A 13,822-nucleotide genomic window follows, 5' to 3' on the forward strand; every position below is an offset into this window, starting at 1 on the left:
GATTTTGAGTTGTTTGAGTGTTCTCCAGACTGATTTCCATAAAGGCTGCACCAATTTGCAGCTCCACCAGCAGTGGAGTAGGGTTCCCTTTTCCCCACATCCTCGCCAGCAAGTGTCGTTGGTGTTCTTTTTTATGTGGGCCAATCTTACTGGTGTTAGGTGGTACCTCATCGATGTTTGAATTTGGATTTCCCTTATTGCCAGGGAGCTGGAACATTTTTTTCATATGTTTGTTTGCCATTTGGGCTTATTCTTTTGTGAAATGTTTTCCCATTTCTCATGCCCATTTCTTGAGTGGCTTGTTTGTTTTGGTTTTTTGGTTGTTTTGGAGTTCTTTGTATATAATGGAGATTGGCCCACTATCTCCTACATAGTGCAAAGACCTTCTCCCACTCTGTGGGTTGCTTTTTTACTTTGCTGATTGTTTCCCTTGCTGTACAGAAGCTTCTTAGTTTGTTGAGGTCCCATTTGTTTATTCTGTTCTTAACTGCTATTGCTTATGGCGTCCTTCTTAGAAAGTCAGGACCTACTCCTAGGTCTTGCAGGGTATTTCCAACATTTTCTTGCAAGAGTTTGAAGGTTTCTGGATGCAGGTTTAGCTCTTTTATCCATGTAGATTGGATCTTAGTGTATGATGACAGGTGTGGGTCTATCTTTTTGTTTCTGCAGGCTATCAGCCAGTTGTCCCAACAACATTTACTGAAGAAGCCTTCCCATTTGCTTGGACTGTCGTTGGTCTTTTTGTCAAAGATTAATTGGCTGTATCTGTGTGGGTTCCCTTTTGGTGCTTCTATTCTATTCCATTGATCTTCCTCTCTATCTTTGTGCCAGTACCAGGCTGTTTTGATAACCACTGCTCTATAGTATGTCCAGAGGTCCGGAACTGTGATTCCCCCTGCTAACTTCTTGTTCTTTAGGATGGTTCTAGCTATTCGTGGTTTTTTTGTGTTTCCAGATGAATTTTTGAATCATTGTGTCCAGTTCCGTGAAGAATGTTTTGGGCAATTTGATTGGAATTGCATTGAAAATGTATATTGCTTGTGGCAGTATAGACATTTTAATGATATTGGTTTTACCTATCCAGGAGCATGGAATGTTTTGAGGTCTTGTTCAATTTCCTTTTTGAATAGTTTGTAGTTTTCTTCGAATAGGTCTCCTACACTTTTAGTTAGATTTATTCGCAGATATTTCATACTTTTCTCTACTATTTTGAATGGTATCTTGCTGGTTAGGTGTTTTTCCATCTTGGGGCTGTTTGCGTACACAATGGCTGTTGATTTTTGTTCATTAATTTTGTACCCTGCCACTCTGCCAAACTCTTGTATAAGTTCTAGCAGTTTCTGTATTGAGTCTCCTGGCTTTTCTATGTATAGGATCATGTCATCTGCATATAGTGAAAGCTTGAGTTCTTTGTTCCCCATTTGTATGCCTTTGATTTTTTTTTTTCTTGTTTCATGGCCTCTGCAAGTACCTCTGGGACTATGTTGAATAGCAGTGGAGATAGTGGGCATTCTTGTCTTGTTCCAGATATCAGCGGGAAGGGTTCTAACTTTTCTCCCTTCAGTATGATGCTAGCGTTGGGTTTTTCATAGATTGCTTTGATTATGTTGTGGATTTTTCCATCTGTGCCTACCTTGGTTAGAGTTTTTAGCATAAAGAGGTGTTGGATCTTGTCAAAAGCTTTTTCTGCGTCTATTGATACTATCATGTGGTTCTTGTTTTTTAGCTTTTGGATGTGATGTATCACATTTATGGATTTCCGAATGTTGAACCATCCTTGCTTTCCAGGGATTAATCCTACTTGATCCGGATGAATGATCTGTCTGATGATTTTTTGAATTCTATTGGCTAGGATTTTGTTGAGAATTTTAGCATCAATGTTCATCAGAGAGATAGGTCTGTAGTTTTCCTTCTCTGATGGTTCTCTATCTGGTTTTGGGATTAAGGTAATGTTGGCTTCATAGAATGAGTTTGGAAGGGTTGCTTCCTTTTCTATTGTTTTGAAGAGTTTGTAGAGGATTGGGATTAGTTCTGTTCGGAATGTTTTGTAGAATTCTGAAGTGAAATCGTCTGGGGCTAGGCTTTTCTTTGTTGGGAGATCCTTGATGACTACTTCAATCTCTGTCTCAGTTATGGGTTTATTTAATTCTTCAGTTGCCTCCGGACTGAGTTTTGGTAAGTGGTGGAGGTCTAAGAACTTTTCCATTTCTTGGTGATCCTCTAATTTATTGGAGTACAGTTCTTTGTAGTAATTTCTAATTATTTTCTTAATGGTTGCAGTGTCTGTTGTTATGTTGCCTTTGTCATCTTTAATGCTGTTGTATCTCGCTTTCTCTTGTTGTTTTTTGGTCAATCGGGCCAGTGGAGTGTCTATTTTGTTTATTTTCTCAAAAAAACAACTTTTTGATTTGTTGATTTTATGTATAGTTTTTTTTGATTTCTATTTGGTTTATCTCCTCCCTTGTTTTGATGATTTCTTGTTTTCTATTGTGCGTGGGACTCTTCTGCTGCTGTTTTTCTAGCTCCTGGAGGTGTGTGGTTAGTTCCTGTATTTGGCATCTTTCTTGGGCCTTGACATGGGCTTCGATTGCAATGAGTTTACCCCATAGCACTGCTTTGGTGGTGTCCCACAAGTTTTGGAATGTTGTATCAGAGTTTTCAGTGGTTTCCATAATTTTTTTTATCTCATCTTTAATTTCTTCCCTGACCCATTGTTCGTTTAATAGCATATTGTTCAACTTCCAAGAGTGTCTATATTTCCTGGGGAGTTTTGAGTTGTTGATTTCCAGTTTCATCCCATGGTGGTCTGAGAGGGTACATGGTATGATGCTAATGTTTTGGAAGTTATTTAGATTTGCTTTGTGTCCTATCATGTGGTTGATTCTGTAGAAGGTGCCATGCACCGCTGAGAAGAATGTATATTCTGTGGCCTTAGGATAAAAAGTTCTATATATGTCTACTAAGTCCAGTTGTTCTATTGTTTGTGTGAGCTCTGTTGTTTCTTTGTTGAGTTTTTGTTTTGTAGACCAGTCCATTGCTGTTAAAGCCGAATTGAGATCACCTACAACAATTGTGTGGGTATCTATGTCTTCCCTTAAGTCTGTAAGTAATTGCTTTACGTAACTAGGTGCATTAAGATTCGGTACATAAACATTAATGATGGTGATTGCTTCTTGATGGATCATTCCTTTCACCAGTATAAAAATGGCCTTCCTTGTCTCTTTTGATGTTAGTTAGATTGAAATCTGTCTCGTCTGAAATTAGGATAGCTACCCCAGCTTTTTTTTCAAATCTATTGGCGTGAAATATCTTTTTCCATCCCTTCACTTTCAGTTTCTTTGCATCCTTTCTGGTTAGATGTGTTTCTTGTAGGCAACAGATGGTTGGGTCTTGTTTGATGATCCATTCTATTAATCTCTGTCTTTTGATTGGTGAATTTAGACCATTTGTGTTGAGAGTTAAAATTGAGAGGTTGCAATTTTGCCCTGCCATGCGATTGTGTTTTGTGTGTGTTGTTGTCTGTGTAATTGCCTTGTTTGTGCGGGCTTTAGTTTGGAGAACTTCTTATTTGCCAACTTTGTTTGTGGTTTGCCTCCTTTTGTTCTGGGACTAGCACATTTCTAAAGAGACTTTGCAGAGCTGGTTTTGTGTAAACATATTCTTCTAGTTTTTCTTTGCTATGGAAGTATCTGATTTTGTTCTCATATACAAATGAGATCTTTGCTGGGTAGATTATTCTTGGTTGACAGTTGTTTTGTTTCAGGGCTTGGAAGATCTTTGTCCATTCTCTCCTTGCTTGTAGGGTCTCTTCAGAGAAGTCAGCCATGATTCTGATGGGTTTTCCCCTGTATGTGATCTTCTCTCTACTTCGTACTTGTCTCAGGATTCCTTCTTTGTCTTCATTGGAGTAGAACTTGAGCACCGTGTGTCTGGGTGAAGATGTCTTTGGATCATGTCTGTTGGGAGTTCTCTGTCCATCCTGTATGCGGGGTGGATTCGTGTTCCAAGTGTTTTGGAAGTTTTCCTGTATAATTTCGTCAAGCACTGCTTGCATCCCTGATTCTCTTTCTACTCCCTCGGGGAGGCCTATGATCCGAATATTCAATTTTCTAAGGTAATCCTTCATTTCTTGCATCATTTTATTAGTTTCGCTGAGGCTTGTCTCCAGTTGTTTAATTCGCTGGGCACCTTCATTTTGTGTGTCTTCTGTTTCAGAGATCCTTTCCTCTGCCGCATTTATTCTGTTGATCAGGCTTTCAATTTTACGTTCCTGGGCATCCAGTTTGGTTTTGATTTGTTGTATTTCGGTGATTATGCGGTTCTGGAAGTCTTCCCGCTTCGTGTCCTCGTCTCTGATAAATTTTAGCGTTATTTTTTTTAAATTCCTTGTCTGGTAACTCTTCCATGTCTTCATCTCGCATCTCCGATATTGATAATGACTTTTGGCCCTTGTTCGGTGGGGTGCTGGCTCTTTCATCTGGAAACTTTTTCTGGTGGTTTTTCCCATTGCGTTGGTGTATTTTGGTGAGGCCAATGGACCCGTGTGTTGAGGGGTCGTCCGGCGCTTTCCTGTAGAGAGTGGAGCCTGCAGGCGTGGTGTTGCAGGGCGTGGTAATTTTCAAGGCACCGTTGGTGCGTTCTCAGGGCCCGGGACTGTAGGGCACCACCTTGGGGGCCCAGTGGATTCCAGGCACACTCTGGGCACCTCTTCTACAAGTGTGACCCCGCAGGGCGTGGAGGGATGGAGGTGCTCTCTGGGTGTGCCCCCTGTATGGGAATGCACAGGGCGTAGAAGGTTTTATGTGCTTTCTCCCTGCGTTCTCCATGTCAGGGACTGCAGGGTTTTTCAGAGCCCACCTGGTGTGTCTCCCACACACGCTACTGTGGTGAGGCGCTTTCTAGGTGTGGCTCTTGTGCAATGATTCCACCACTCGTGGTGTGTGGGTGTTCAGAGCCCCCCCCCCGTGTGGCTCCCCCACACAGGACCGCAGTGGAGGAGTGACCCAGGCGCCCTGTTAAAATGACTTCACGGTGGGTTTGCACAGTGCCAGTGTGGCGCAGGAGTTTTCAGAGCTCTCCTGGTGGGTCGCCCACGCTCAGAACTGCGGGGTGGGAGGCGAGGAGTGGGCAAGTCACACTATGGGAGTGGCACCTGTGTGTCAGGGTCACACAGCGCTACACTTCCCAGTGCTCAGAGCCCTCCTGGCTCCTGCGCTGCGGAGGCGGTTGCTGCAGGCGGGGCTGCCCAGCCCACCCGGTGTGGCGTTCAGAGTCCTCCTGGTGTTGTCGCCCACCCACAGGGTATCAAGGTGTGGGGGATTCCAGACCCTCGCTGACAGCCTCTGCGCACCGAGATGCACTTGCCCACTCAGTGCAGGACTATTTGGGGCGCTTTCTTAGTGCCTTCTCAGCACCCAGGACTACTGTGCGCCACTTCCAAGGCACAGATTTGGCAGTTTCAAGGCGCTTGCCCTGTGTTCTTAGAGGCTGGAGCCTCTGCAGGGGGGGGAGGGCAAAAGGAGCACCCCAGGGGCTTGGGATTTGCGCCCAGTCCCTGGAATGCAGAGGCTGTTAACCCTTCCCTGGCTCACCGAACCTCCGGCTGTTGCAGTCTGCCTCTGCTGCTGTTGAAGACCTTTGCCGGCGTGGATCACTCCCGATTTCCTTGTCTCTGGGTTGGCTGCGTCTCCTCTTAGCTGTTTTCAAAGGTGACTCAGCAGGTCTGGAGCGGGATGTCAGCTTCTCTACCTTTGTTTTGTTTCGTTCTCGTTGTTCTTCCGAGTTGTGTGGATCTTTTTGGCTCCACACTGTCCAGGGAACTTCACGCACCTCTCCCTGCGGTTCTTTGCTGTTCCTCTTTGCTGCTTCTGTAGTGTTCTATCCCTCTCTCACTGGACGCTCCCTCACAGCCTTCCTCCTACGTCGGCCATCTTAAAAAACTCAATAAATCTTTAAAAAAGATGGTGTGTCCTAATTCAACCACTATTAAAATGCACCATAACTCTTCAAACTGACCCATTCAGTTACTTTCCATTTATAATTACTCACCATGTTGACAAATTTCTTTAAAGATTTATTTTAACTTAATTAAAAAATTAGATATACAGAGAGGAGGAGAGACAGAGAGGGAAATCTTCCGTCTGATAATTCACTCCCCAAGTGGTTGTAACGGCAGATATGAAGCCTGGAGCCAGGAGCTCTTCCAGGTCTCCCACTTGGGTGCAAGGTCCCAAGGCTTTAAGCCATCCTTGACTGCTTTCTCAGACCATAAACAGGGAGCTGGCTGGGACCAGGGGTAGCCAGGATTAGAACCAGTGCCCATATGGGATCCTGGTGCATGCAAGGTGAGGACTTTAGCTGCTAGGCCACTGAGCTGCACTCCCCCCCTCCCATGTTGATAAATTTTCTAAGAGAAAGGTCAAAGCATATAGCAGAAAAGGTAGAAATTAATTTCTTATTTTAGGACATTGCACCTAAAAGAGTTCTGTTGATGTTGTGTTTTAGCACACCAACTGTAATAAAGCAATACTCGGGACAGTGTGTTGAATAGAAGCCCTAATTTCTGCACTGTCTCAAAGCTGTGCTTAAGACCTGACCATGTATCATGAGGAAACAATAAAGTGAAGCAACGGAATGAATCAAGAACATCCACAAGTATGTGCAAACAGATGAACAACTCATGTATTATTTCCATATAAAAGCCATTATCAAACCATCAAAATAATGCTTTTGGAGTCTACTCTGATGAAAAGCCTCTATTTATGCCTTTAAGTCAACTGTGTCATTTTTCAAAATTATTTTGAGGTGTTAGGGTCCACCAATGAAGACACATAAATGGAAATCCTCTGTAGGCACTCCCTATGACAGCATCAGAATGATCCATTGCAGAATATCTATGGTCAGGGATATCTTATCACTGCCATGATAACTGTTTTTTTCTGTCCCTTCCACTGCTGTCTCTGAACCTCAACATCAGAAGCAAAGGTTAAATTTAATTGGAATTATGAGGTTCCAGGTGGAGGTAAAGAATCATAATGAGGCAACAATGAACATTAACTCTTGGTCCAGCATGAACTAGTAGTACCCAGTAATGTAGCCCTCTGAGCCCCCACCATTAAATAGTCAGTATTGTTTAACTTTACAGCTTACAGAAAGCCATTGGTAGCAGTATTTAATGTACTAAACTATACTCACATATATTAATGGCAAAAAGTGACCAATGTGTCTGTTTCATAACAATATTCAATGTTACAAAGGAGACATTCCTTGAAGGAGAAAAAACATCACAAGTTATGAGAGAGAGAGCTGATGTACCTCTAAATCTCTTTTAAAAATAAAGCAAAATAAGAACTGTGCCTAGTTCTATATACCAAATTCATGAGTCTTTGTATATTTTTGAATTCTCCATTATAAATTTGGAGTAGAATTTTCCAATGTCTTTTTTAGAAAACAAATTCTAAATCGTTCAGTATTTGCATATACTGGCATCTTCTTGATACAGGAACATGTTGTCTAAAGTTCCTGGGAAAATCTGATATTCCATCCATCACACAGTAGAGAAAACTTCCATAGAAATAGATATGACATTTCTCAAACAATATACATTTATTAAACCCAAATAGTTTCAATTGGTGGTGTTTCTAAGTTACCCAAAAAGTTAAGCCAGAACTCCTTAGATAGTCCAGATTCTTAATGTTTTCTTCTGATTTTGCTAAAATAAGAAAAAGTATTTTTAAATTATTTATTTTAAAGCCATAGAAGCAGGGAAGGAGGGAAGACAGAGAATATTCCACTTGTTCCACTCTACATGGCCACAACAGCAAGTCCGGATCAGGTGGAAGCCAGAAACCAGGAGCTCCATCCTAGCCTTTTCCTCATGTAGTCTCTCTCTCGAGACTGGTAAAGGCTCTAGTAGCTGTATCATGTCCCTCTAGTCAAGGTGTTAGTAGCAATGTTGTTTCCAACGAGCCTCAAGGTTTGGGCAAGATGAAAATCTTTGCATTTTTTATTCTGAAAATGTATCCTGTTTGCTTTATTTAGCTGATATCTGCAGGTGCTTGCTGTCTTTCAGATTCTGTCTGTATCACCATTCTCTAGCCTCATAGTTTCTCCAGAAGCCTGATATGCACTTAGCAGATGCCTAATGAGAGACTGAATCCTCAGCACAAGAAGATAGTCTTGAGTTAACATGAACTCCTAGAATTCAAACCTCAAGGGCTATATGCAAATAAAAAAGAAAATATCTTAGTGAATTCACAATCAAGAAATTTTGCTAGGAAGTCAAGCTGTATAGATGCTTTCCCTACATAACTGTAAAAGAAAGCTACTTAAATTTCTTGTTGTTGAAATTTTCAGCAATAGAATAAATTCAGCGCATATTCAACATAGCAATCAAGATCTAATTCCAAGTAATTAAGAACTTAATTAAAACTTGTAATCCTTACCTGGCTAGAGAATGTAAAAGTACTACTAAAATCTTTCCTGTTCAATGAGCTGAAGCAGTTACTTAGCAGATGTTCCTCCCACAGTGATGATTTTTACTATTATCATTATTAAATACAATAATGGACAGGTGGAAATGAAGTCTGTAAATCATAATGTTGCAACCAATCTCTGGAAAGAACCTGCTGGTGGAGTGTTGAAGAGATGTGGACCTCCTCACCCTGGAAACTTGCCAATCAAGTAATTGCTCTCTACTCACTCTCAAATCCTACTTCAATTTAATTCAACAAGCGACATTCCTTAACCTTTTCCTTGAACTTTGTAGGAGTTCTTATGCATTTTGAATCCTTCAGAAATCAGCTTCAAAAAGAAAATACCCACAGAATGATATAAATTGAGCAGAGGTAGAGGTGAAAGACAGGAAATACTTTGGAAGGCTGTATGGAAATTATGGAGACCCTTTAGTGAGTGTCCAAGAAGATGCATTTTGGGTCAAATAATTGCAAAAGCTTCCAAAATCCACATCTGATTAATTCTAAATGTGGTTTTACTTGTATTGTGTCATGTTATTAAAAAAGTACTCCGTTTATTGGCTTAGCTTCATGCTGCTGATTAAATTCCATCTTTAGTCAAATGAAATGAAGCATGAAGTAGGCGCTCACTGAATATCCGTGAATGGATTGAGACCACTGAGATTTATGTGTTCGTGTATGTGTCTGTATATTCAAAATTCCTTTGGTGTTTGAACATTTGTGACTTTTCTCAGACTCAAAACTCCCAGGAAGCAACCAACGGAGTGGGAGAAAATCTTTGCAAACTACCAACAGAGGGCTAATAACCAGAATACACAAAGAACTCCAGAAATTCTTTAACAATAATACAAACAAACTAGTCAAGAAATGGGAAAAAAAAAAAAAAAAAACGTACACTTTTCAAAGGAACAAAGGCTAAGAGACATAGGGTTCAAGCACTTTAGCAATAAGGGAAATTCAAATAAAACTAACACTTAATTCCAGTGAGAATGGCCCACATACACAACTAACAACACCTGCTGTGGAGTGTGTGGGGAAAAAGGAACCCCTACTCCACTGCTGGTGGAATTATAGGCTGGTTCAGGAATTATGGAACTCGGTATAGAAGAAAATTCTCAGGAAACTGAAAATACACCTACAGTATGACCCAGTAATCTCTCTCCTGAAAATATAGCCAAAGGATCTGATAATGAGAGAGCAACTTGCACCCATGAATTCATTGCAAAAAATTCGACAATCCCCCAAACACGAAAACAACCTAGATGCTTATTGAAAGAGCACTGCATAGAGTCCAGTATCTTATTGCCCAGCTGAATTCAACAGTTTCTTGGGGAGACCAACTCTGGTCTGAAGACATAGCTGGCAGAATATCATTCCGACCAATTAAAAGCCATAACATAACATCAACAACAGTTTCCATGATTATGGGGTTAATTGACATTGTATTGAGTGAGGTTAGACAATGCAAGTTCTTAATCACATCCTGTGACTACTTCATTAACATTTCAATTATAATTTGTATACAACTGGCTTCTATCTACCTTAAATTGGCTATAGGATACTATTCAGCTGTCTCATGTCTATTTTCATTTTAGTATTTAGCAGCTTATTGTGTTGAAGCATAATTTTTACTGAACTTTGCAGATTTTAGGATAGTCTAAACTGGCTTATACCTTTAGTGAGGCATGTGACACCCGTTGAGGCATAGAACACTGTTGGGAGGGGTGTGCAGAGAGATCCTCCATACCCTAGTTAGAACACTTGCCTTTGCTTCTTCAAGGCTTAGTGACACAGAACGCATTACACTGGAGTACAAGGACCAAGGCCAAGTGACCTGGGCCCATTGGACCCTATGACCCTAGGGCTCATGTAGCCAGGGCCCACCATGCAGGTGGTTCAAGGAACTGCTTTCTGAAAGCAAAGATAATTCAAGGTTATTACTCCATTGTTCTAGAACTAAGACTTAGGGTTTTTTTTTTTTTCTTTTTAAAACTGCTTTACTTTTTAAATTCTTATTTTAAACTTTGAATTTTATGGTTCAAGCATTCCATGCAATATGAAAAATGAGAAAAAATAAAGTGGGCAGATGTGGATTCATTGTGCAATATGTCGCTGCATTCAGACCAAAGATGGACTCCCAGTGAAACAGTTGAAAATATTCTGACAGTAGGAAGGTGGATTCTCTGACTTTGTCCATGCCCGAAATGCCAGAAAACACTTTAATAACAAAATGATGGGGCTATGACTGTTCATGAAGGACCAACCATTGTAATATTACAGGAGAAATCAATAGAGAAGAAGGGATTTTGGGGAAGGTGATGGAAATCCCAGAGCCTATGAACATTTATCATAAGATAATCTACTTCACAGATTCACATCCATCCTGTGGGAAAATGTCATGTGACAGACAATTCTAGATGTGTAATTGAAGCCCTGACTTACAGTAAGGTGACTGAGGTAAGTGATCAAATATCTAACCAGTTCCACAAATAACACCGAGAAGGCCACTAATCCAAAGACTACATGTGAAAAAGGATACTGCTAGAATGTTAGATTCTACTTCCAAGCTCAGGAAGAAAGAGCTGGGGACCTCTTACTCCAGGAACTAGCAGCCTGAGTACAAAGGCGCACAGATACAAATGCTATGAGGAGGTTTATTTTCTCAGGGTTTCTTCTTCATTGCAATGTCAGGGACAAGAGTGAGAGCATGAGCAAAGTGCTGGGAAAGATTGAAGGTCAAGCAGGGGAAGAAACTGAGTGCCACACAAGAAAAATAATGTTGAGTTGGCTGGACATTGAACCGATTGTTGAGGACTTTCAGTTTACTTGCAAAATTAGCATTTTTGAGGTCCCACAAATTCCTTAGGAAAGGGTCCATGGGGGTAAAATTCCTGGAGAAGAAGGGGCCCAGTATCAGAATAGTGTACATTTATTAAATTAGTTCTTTGTGTTGCATGGTCTACATTAATTTCATTAGGAGACCTATCTCCCTCTTCTGTCCTTCAGACACTTTTTCAGGGTTATCTTATTCAGAGCTGATGTTTTATGCATATGGACGCTTTCCTTTGTTAGAAAATCTTAACAGAGGATGGAGAAAAAGCTCAAATCTATCCATATCAGTGACTTTTGTTATTGTTGCTGCAAAGGACTCGCCTGCCTTTTCTTAAGATTCGCCGTAGGCTCAGTAAAATCTCTGCTATCTTCACAACCGAGAAGATATAAAAGTGCTATATGAAATTGTGTCAGCTATAAAGTAAATAAATGACTTTATTACACTGAAATGTAAGCAAGCATCAACACAAAAGCCCTGAGCAACACAAGAAGGCACCTTCTATTAATAAATGGGAGCTTGATGACACCCTCCCTATGACCTCAAAGGTCCAAGCACGTTTGAATGGGTAGCTTACATGGCAGCAGAAAGCATGGTGGCCTGTCTCTGCCCTTACTCTGTGTATTGTTGGCATTTGCGCATGTCCACAGTACACAAGGCCAAGGCAGGGGGCAGCATCTCTCTTCAGCTGGTGGATCAGTTTCAAGAGAATCAGGATTTTCATTTTTGTTAACCTGTCTATACCTGGTCAGAGAACATCTATTAGTTTAGATCATTTGTGATTAATTTCTTCAGTGTGTTATGGTTCTCAGGACTCATATACTCTTTTCTACATTTATATTTAGGTAATAATCCTTTTATTGATTGAAAACTTGATTTATATTTATTTCAGTACCCATGTAATATGTTCTTTAAAAATCTATGGGCCCGGCGCGGTGGTGCAGTGGTTAAGGTCCTCGCCTTGCACGCCCTGGATCCCATATGGGCTCCAGTTCTATCCCGGTAGCCCCGCTTCCCTTCCAGCTCCCTGCCTGTGGCCCAGGAAAGCAGTCGAGGACGGCCCAAAGCTTTGGGACCCTGCACCCGCGTGGGAGACCCAGAAGAGGCTCCTGGCTTCGGACCGGCATAGTATCGGCCATTGCGCTCACTTGGGGAGTGAATCATCGGACCGAAGATCTTCCTCTCTGTCTCTCCTCCTCTCTGTATATCCGCCTTTCCAATAAAAAATAAAACTTTTTAAAAAATTAAAAAAGAAATTTATAAGAACACCTTAATATTAAATTAAAATATTAAATTAAAATATAAGGTGCATTTCCATAAGCTTTCGAAGATACCACAAATAAGAAACATTACATCCCATATATTTGTCTTGGGTCTGGTTTCTTTGGTTATGCAAATTTTCCAATTTAAGACACAGTTTGTTTTTTAATCCAGTCTAGTAATCTAGAACGTTTGATTGACCTTAAGCCATTTACATTCAGAGTTTAATATGTATGGGTGGTACTTTGGTCCTGTCATTTTAGGAATGGATTGTTCATTGGTTTAGTCTTGTCTTTTTATTGGGGTGTTCTTCCCATTTGCCTTTGGTTTTGTTTGATGCTATTCCTCTTCTCTGTCAAGAGAACATCTTAAAATATCATTTGTAAGGCATGTTTGGAAGAGGCAAATTCTTTTAACTTTTCTTTACTATGTGTTGTTATTTTCTTTTTTCTCTCTGATGTTGATTTTGTTTTGTGGTTTTTAATTTAAGGGGATGTATGGTAGCTGTGAAATGGAGACTGTCATATCTAGCAACATGTATTCTAAATTCATGTCATTGTAAATTTCTATTTTTCTTTCTGTTGTTGATTTTGGATTATGACTTTTCATTTGAGGGGATGTAGAGTAGCTGTGAAATGGAGACTAACATCCAGATGTGAGGATCCAGTGTGGTATGCATTTCTGTTTCCAGACAAATATTTACTTATAATAAAACTGTTTACTATATCTTTTTTTTTTTACTGCAATAAAAAATATGGACTGCTTCACGAATTTGCATGTCATCCTTACACAGGGGCCATGTTAATCTTCTCTGTATCGTTCCAATTTTAGTATATGTGCTGCCAAAGTGAGCACTGTTTACTATATCTTCACAATAGGATGCTGGACTCTGTCATTGTCCATGCCCACAAAGATGAACATATAACTGAGTATGAAGAACTAAACTTTAGTAATGATATAGAGGAACTACGTTGGGGGGAATTGGAGCAGGGATGAGGGAAATACCAGGAGCCTATGTAACTGTATCATAAAATGAAAATAATAATAATAAGATGTAAAAAAAAATTAAAAATAAAAATAAATAAATTAACTAATAGACACATTTTGTTCCTCCTAAATCTGACAGATTTTTCTATGGGTCACTTTTCTATGGGTCATCAGAGTCTTTTTAAATTCATATTTATTTATTTATTTTTAATTTTGTCTAGTTTTTAACAAATTTAATGTAACTTGTAGATCCAATTCTAAGACACTTCCT

General features: G+C 40.3%; 1 non-coding gene across 1 annotated transcript; it reads right to left on the reverse strand.

Annotated features, from left to right (window-relative positions):
* Positions 1-13,312: 13,312 nt before the first annotated feature.
* Positions 13,313-13,419, reverse strand: LOC121156209. The gene has a single exon (XR_005883824.1). It is a non-coding gene; the product is annotated as a U6 spliceosomal RNA (small nuclear RNA).
* Positions 13,420-13,822: the final 403 nt, after the last annotated feature.

This window comes from Ochotona curzoniae, unplaced genomic scaffold (assembly GCF_017591425.1).
Source record: "Ochotona curzoniae isolate NIBS_2020 unplaced genomic scaffold, NIBS_Ocur_1.0 contig_3303, whole genome shotgun sequence".
NCBI classification, from domain to species: domain Eukaryota; kingdom Metazoa; phylum Chordata; class Mammalia; order Lagomorpha; family Ochotonidae; genus Ochotona; species Ochotona curzoniae.